The 7944-nt window shown below is 38.9% G+C and overlaps 1 non-coding gene across 1 annotated transcript; it reads right to left on the bottom strand.

The window, feature by feature from the left end:
• Positions 1-7634: 7634 nt before the first annotated feature.
• Trnag-ccc (transfer RNA glycine (anticodon CCC)) lies at positions 7635-7706 on the bottom strand. The gene has a single exon. It is a non-coding gene; the product is annotated as a tRNA-Gly (tRNA).
• Between the last annotated feature and the right edge of the window lie 238 nt (positions 7707-7944).

Genomic DNA, 7944 nt, shown 5'->3' with positions numbered 1-7944 from the left:
GACATTTTAGTCTATTTTAAAATTCAGCATTCACACCCAAGGTTTCTCTGAGCTAAAATAAGCCAGTAGCAAATAGTTAAGTAGTGCTTTCAAAGGGGTTATGTGACAATGATTCCATTTAATAAACAAGTATTTTGCTAAACACACTTTTCTAAGTATAAGTCCTTCAAGAAAAATAGAATGTTCTATTAACACAGGAAAAACACTTAAATGGAATAAATAAATTTCTTTTCATCTATTGAATAAAATAAATGGCAGTTACTTGGCCCATCACATACAGAGTTAAATACACAGGGAAAAAATGAGATTGAATAGCTTATTGGTGCATTGTTTATGTATTCCATCTTGATGATAACACACTCAAACACAATCAATCACTGATTTTAATTTCCTTTATTGTGCTACAGTCAGATGAAAAGGAAAGAAAATAAAATGAAGGAGTTGTTCAGCCTGGCTGTGTATCATCTCCCAATCCAGATGGTGAACGTATCCTGCATTCTTTGCCATGAGTGAGGATAAGCAGACATGTACCCCTCACCCATCCCCATGCAATTCACAAAGCTCCGCCCTCAGAGATGGACAAGACTCATACAGAAAGTCCTGGATCCCTTGCTTTTAACCTATGATAAGGAAGCATAATGTAATGAGCTTAATTTTTATGAAACATATAAAAAGCAGTCTCATGTTCTATATGTATTAAATTTTCTAAAACTTGTAAGACCAACCAAGATACTTTTTATATTACCGAAAGCATTTGTCACAACCGTAAAGTGTCTTTGCCAAAATTTTTAATTATAGTATGATTGACAATTTCTGATTTATTCTCTTTCTTTTATAACCATATAAATATAAATCAGAATTTATAGCATGAAGTGGAAGAAATTATTATGTTAAGATGATCATCATTTTGTGATGTTGAGCTGACAATTTTCTACAAGAGTACAGTAACATCTAAAGGCACAATCCATGATTAAAGATCTGAAAACATTTAAGCTCTGTGTACCATGAGAATACAGGATTTTTGAAGCCTTTTATTCACCATTCAGTATCACACCCCAAGTCCCATCATTTCTAATGTTCTTATGAAATTGCTTCAAGAAACTTCTTTAAAATGCTTGAGTTTTCCTGAATTTTGCTCCTTATTAAAAACACAAAGCCTTAGCTGGGCACGGCGGCACATGCCTGTAATCCCAGCAGCTCGGGAGGCTGAGGCAGAAGGATTACAAGTTCAAAGCCAACCTCAGCAAAAGCAAGATACTAAGCAACTCAGTGAGACCCTATCTCTAAATAAAATTCAAAATAAGGCTGGGGATGTGGCTCAGTGTGGTTGAGTCCCCCTGAGTTCAATCCCTGGTACCTCCCTGCAAAAAAACCCCACAAAGCCCTTTACACTGGTTATATGTTACTACAACATCAGCATGATTGGTTAAAAAGCAACATCTTGGTAACTAAACCAGGATCCCTTCTTCCAGACATTCTTCTCTGGTAATCAAAGGGATATGATCCTCCCTTCTAGAGCCTCCATGTTCTCTCCTCTTTTCATAAATACAAATACCTAGAGGACATTTCTTTCTTTCTTTGTCTCTTCTATAATTAACTGTGCACTCCTTGAGTGATGGAGTCACGCTTTCCCTATCCCCTTGTCCCCCAAGACTAACCACTGTGTCTGGTACCAGAGCTCCACACACAAAAAGAACAGTGGAAGAATCTTCATATGAAAAGCAAATCCTTAATACACCTTTATACCACAATTTATCATAGAAAATGAAAAGAAAAGCAAATCCATTATTGTATCTCTTGTCATTGAATTTTTGGATATTCCAGAGCACATTTCAAACTTCTCATATCCTCATGGAAAGGTTTACTCAAGATCAGGAAGCTGGCAGGGCTCAGTGGCACATACCTGTAATCCAGTGAGGGCTGAGGTAGGACGAGAGTTCAAATCCAGCCACTGCAACTTAATGAGACCTTGAGCAACTTAGCAAGACCCTCTCTCTAAAGAAAACATAAAAAGGACTAGGGATCTCGCTTAGTGGTTATGTGCCCCTGGGTTCAATCCCTGGTACAAAATAATAGTAGTAATAATAATAATAAATAAAATGTTAAAAAAAGAGATGTCTCCCTTAGCTTCCAGAATCACAGCCCCCTGCACCCCTGCCACGCTCTGTTTTTCCTTCCCAGGATGAAACCTGATAGTGGCATCTCACTTATTCCATAAAAATGGTGCATGAGTGACTAAGAACAGCAGTGTCTGAGCTGTGCCCCATCACTGCAGTGTGATGAGTTTTATCAGTGATGCTGAGATTGGGTGCAGGTGCCTTGCATGGGAGTAGAGAGAGAGGTGGGGAATTTAAGGTATAAACCTCTCTATCCTGTTGTTGTCACAACTCTTTGGCTCCCTATCAATACCATCTGTAAAAGAAGTAATATAATATCTGTGAATGGAACTGATTCTGTCCTGAAATTCCACGGGGTCCCACATCTGAGGTGCTAGCAGCATGGACAATGGAGCCAGTTGAGTTGATTTCCACATTGTCACCTGTTTAGGAGCCTTGCCAGCTCTTTTGCATGCTTAGGACTTTCTGCAGAGACGGGTCAGCAAGTACAAAGACCATCTCCTCTATACATGAACTCTGTTGAATGTCCCCAAAGCAAGCGTAGACCTAGACAATTCCATGTATGACCCGATGCCTTTCTGACTGCTGCTGCTGTCTTATCTTCCACTTTCGGCAGCCACAGCTGACAGGTCATGAGCCAACCCTGCTATACAGACATTCCATTAATATATTGTATCAGCTAAGAGAAATCAGCCTTGTTTTTCTCTTTGAGGAGTATATGCAACAACAATTGTTTCTTGATTGTGACAATTTGGTGTTTTAGTCCACTTCCAGGAATGACATCACATCTTAAGACATCAGCATTCCCCAAAGCATTATAGCAATCTTTATTTTTGATCTAATGAATGTATTCTACATCAAACTAAAACACAAAGTAAATAATAAATGCCTATAAATAAATTCTGACTATTTACCCTTTTCTTCTGGAATGTTTTTATAAAATCTCCCAGCCTGAAAATTCTTTCCCTGCAGCTTTTTAGAGCCACCATGTGTGATATCAGAACTTGTTATAGACCACTAAAGCCCAATCCAAGTTTGAACACTAGTACATTGAGACTATCAGCCAATGAATATTAATCTTCAAGAATTCTAACTTTTAAGAGGCAAAAACTCCATAAAAAATTAGAATTCACTTCAGTGCACATAAAATAGTTAGAAAAGACTTTCCGTAGCTCATACTTCAAGAACAGATAATAGGAAAATAAATAGTACAGTCCAAGGTCACAGGAATCTTTTCCATATGCTCTGTAGACCCTGGATACCAGGTTTAGAATGGGACTAAAACCGATTGCAATCAATAATAATAATCATAAAAAGTGTGTCCCTCTAAGTCTGTGGAACTGCTTTCCATAAATTTTCACTTAATGGAATTGAACTGAAAGTGGTTCTGAGGCATTCACAGTATTCTCTTTGTCATGTGGGGACATAGTGCTCCCTTACCTATCAGACCTCAAGGTCAAGGAGAGGAGGCTGTCTGCTTTTCTGTTTCTTCCAGTCCTGAAAAGTGGCATTGTACTAAGTGGTCAAACGGATGGAAAGCAGGAAACAAAGACACAGAATAGCAGATGTTATCCCGGGAAAAGAATGCAGAACGTGCATTAAAACAGAATAAAAATGTATCCAAGGTGAGAAGCTCCTTTCTCTTGCCATTAGTAGAGTAAAATTGTTAGCAGGATAAAAATGAACATACAATAGAAAGTACTTGTAATATATGAATTTTAACCATATATTTTTGTCAGTGATACCCTTCTCTTTGAGTTTGTATCCCAGGCAATTAGTACCTGATTAAAAATGAGTGTATACAAAAGGAAAGGTGAAAACTAATATTAAATAGAATAATCAAACCATGGGAATACATAGGAGCCAACAAATTCTTTTTTGAAAAAAAATTGTTTTAATTAGTTATACATGACAATAGAATGCATTTATGCAATTTGATATATCATACATAGATGCGATATAATTTCTCATTTTTTCTGAGTGCATGTGTTGTAGAATCACATTGGTCATGCAGTCATATATACATATAAAATAATAATGTCTGTTTCATTCTACTAGCCTTCCTATCCTCACATCCTCTCCCCTCCCTCCCTTCATTTCCCTCTACCTAATCTAAGGTAACTCTATTCTTCCCTAGTGTCCCACCCCACTTATTGTGAATTAGCATCTGCATATTAGAGAAAACATTCAGCCTTTGGTTTTTAGGGATTGGCTTATTTTGCTTAGCATGATATTTTCTAATCCATTCATTTACCGCAAATGCCAAAATTTCATTCTTTTTTAAAGTTGAGTAATACTCCATTCAAAGACCTCATTGAGATTATAACTTTCTGCTTCTATTTCCTTTTTTACCTCACAAAAGAGAATTAATAAAATGAATTGCTGTTTGTGTAGCGCTTACATCCTAAAATAATGATTGTGTTAAGAAGGCAAATAATGGTCAAAAGATGAAGTGTTCTTCTCAGAACCAGTTTTATCCAGTGACATTATCTATGAGAATTCAGCTGCCTGTGCTGGGATAGTATTCTAATACCTGGACCTCATAATTTGGAAAACAATGAAGAGTTAGTTATCCATGGCCATTCTCAGACTCTAAGCACTTGATCTCCCTATCACATCAAACCTGCCACTCTCAACTTTCTTTGGGGAGATAAAATCAAGACACAATTGTCCATCACCACACCAAAAACTGACTTAGTTAGCTAGGCTTCCCCTTCTAAAGAGAAAACTCGTGGCATTCAATTTGCTGTGGTGTAGGATGTTGAAAAGATAAAACCTGTCTAGCTTCTTGGTTGTCAACAAAACAGATAAATCACAAGTGACTAATACTGGAGTGCTAGAAGCCTCCGATGTGCCAAGTTGTTTATATTTTCTGCAATGCTTTTAACACTAAATTAGAAAAGATACTTAATAGCATTGGAAGTGACAGGGTGTAGAAACCGATATCAATAAAACTACTCAGAAATGGAAGGAAGTCTCAGCTTAACCGTCAAGTCCAAATTGATCTGTAGACAGAGAAAGACTCTCTCCTGGAAAAAAAAAAAAATGCAGGCAGAAGCTCATCAATAGAGACAAAAGATGAGCTTGGCAAACTCATTATAGTGCCCGTGAAGCTGTTTGATAAACCGCAGGAAAGAGACAAAGCTTTCTGTTAAAAGAGCAGTCTGAGACCTTCCTCTCAACCTGCCAAGAGCAGCCTTCATGAACATCTCTTAACAAGAAATGTGCAGGGCATGGGAAAATGAAGGAGTGATTCACTGAATCAGACAGAAGGCTCTGGATCAGTCAAAGGAATTGCTGAAATTCCCAGAGTTGGTCATATGCCAAAGCCCAATGATGAAACAAACAAACAAACAAAAAAATACAAGAAAAAAATCTGCAATAACCTGTTCAAATCAATGGTGGGCACAACCAAAATTTAGCTAACCATTCATTTAAAATCTTGCACATCTGGGATAGAATAAGTCTAAATGGGCTGATCCAAATGTCATCCAGGGGTTTCATGGGTGAAATAATGTGTGCTAAATGTCAGAATAGCAATCTCTCCCTGTTTACTCAAACTTTACCTTGCATGCTATGTTGTCTTCAGAGCATTTTGTAATTTTTTTTTTTTTTTTGATACTGAACAGGAACTGAACCCAGGGGCATGGATGCTTAGCCACTGAGATAAATCCCCAACCTTTTGTTATTTTTAATCTTGAGATAGGGTCTCCCTGAGTTGCTTTGGGCTTTGCTAAGTTGCCCAGGCTGACTTTGAATTTATGATCCTCCTGTCTCAGACTCTGTAGCTGTGGGGATTACAGACCTGCTACCACGCCCTCACACTTTGTGTGTCAATTTATACATGTTGCTTTCCCAGTCATTCCAGTTAAAGGCCCAGTTCAGTAAGGTGACTCTCCTTGGGACTCCTAACAGACAATTGTTGCTTGGGGATCTCATGTCAGGTTGGCTAGACTATCTCAGAATTACACTATGGTCTGGGACCCTTGTTCCTCAATCCTTCCTCTCCCTCCCCCTCTTCACCAGGCCACACCTGCATCTTAATCTAAATGTTCTTTTCTCTCACTCTTACCCCTCCACCTTTATCCTCCCTGGAATTTCCTCATTAAATCTCTTGTTTATCTAATCTTGTCTTTGCAAGAGTTTCTTGGAGGACCTGAACTAGCACAAATTTGAGTCTATGAATTATAGATGACCACCAGTCTAATTCTACCAACCATAGACTGTACCAATGGAAGGGTGGAAAGTGATTTGTCACAAATTTGGGAAGAGTTAGAAAAGTATAGCAGGGGTATTCTAACTATATAAATCATTGAGATTTAAATGATGGTATTTTTCAGGAGAGTTACTAGAAGGATACATGAGGAAAAATGCAGAAGATACTTTATTTTCTCAAGGCATCTGGCAATGTTTCAGATAAGGCTATGTTTACGTGCATATTGTTGGGCTCTGAGCAATGAACGACTCTGAACAAGCACATCAAAGGATTCTTTAGAGGATGCTGTGAAGGATGCCTGGGAGAGGTGCATTCTGGGAAGTTGTAGAAAACTGGGCAAGGGCCCAGCGGGCTAAAGCTCCTGTCCCCTGGGATACTTACAAAGCATTGGCTATGCACCAGCAGTGTATAAAACACTTTAAATACTGTATGTATATAAACACATAAAACCAAAATGTAATTCATCTGACAAGCCTGTGAAAGAGATGATGTCCCCATGTTAAGGAGAAGGCAGTCAAAGCTTGGGCTGTTTGCTTAACTTGACAAAGAACGCACAGTTGGTTGAGAACCAGGATATAAACCCTGGCCTGTCTGTCACTCCCCTAAGCCTTGTGCTAACTATTACAATCCACTTTCTTCCTGTCCGTGAAACAGGTTATCTAATTCTGTATGACCAGATTTTTATATGCACTGAGAGGAGTGGTGAGAGACAAGAGTCCCTTCTGTGCAATGGGAAATCAAAATTTTTCCCAAAAAAAGGTCTGCAGGTCTGTTTACATGCACTCAGCATCAACTGTAGAGTGGTACACAAGAGTGAAGGAGAATGTGCTATGGGTATTTGGCTGCTGTCCAAGTATGTACCCAGGAGGCTTATTGATGGGGTAGTGTTTGGGCAGGATGCTTATCATGCCAGTGTTCAACATGGGAAGGTAAGTCGGGTGAAGAGATTATGCCTTTCCTTCAATGCCACATCAGAGCAGACATCCCATATTCTCTTACCACTCATTTGGACCATTTCTGATGTCACTTTGACTACAGTGGACAGTTCTCATAAAACTCAGCCTGCTTTTGTGCTGTCAGCATCCCAACAAATCAAACACCTTGGACCTCTTGTCATTTTCTTTCATGGAATTTCATTTTAACTATTGCTTATGCACAGTCTAGAAGTGCAGTGAAATTGAGCATCTCCATGGGGCAAGGGTCACTGAGTCCTCCTGGGAGCATTCTCTGTGCCTTTGAGCTGTCCTAGAAGAACTGAGCGACTACAGCCTCATTGATCATTCACTCTTTTTTTTTTTTTTTGAGTGATGCTGGGGATTGAACCCAGGGCCTTGTGCATGGGAGGCAAGCACTCTACCAACTGAGCTATATCCCTAGCCCCATTCACGCTTACATTGTCTTTCTTTTGTCAATTTCTTCATTTCTTATTTTCTTGTGATGTTATCAAAATAATTGCAAAATTGTGGAATTCTAACTATTCTCCCAGGCTCTCCTATCAGGAGACCCCAAACTAAGTTAGCTGGTATGGGAAGTGATCCAAGAAAACAGTCAAGGTAGGAGGCTAGAACTGGTGTATCATAGATCCCAAACCCAATAGAGGGCAGGGATAAT

This window comes from Marmota flaviventris, chromosome 15, assembly GCF_047511675.1.
Source record: "Marmota flaviventris isolate mMarFla1 chromosome 15, mMarFla1.hap1, whole genome shotgun sequence".
Classification (NCBI taxonomy): Eukaryota; Metazoa; Chordata; class Mammalia; order Rodentia; family Sciuridae; genus Marmota; species Marmota flaviventris.
This window is presented reverse-complemented; position numbering and strand designations above follow the sequence as displayed.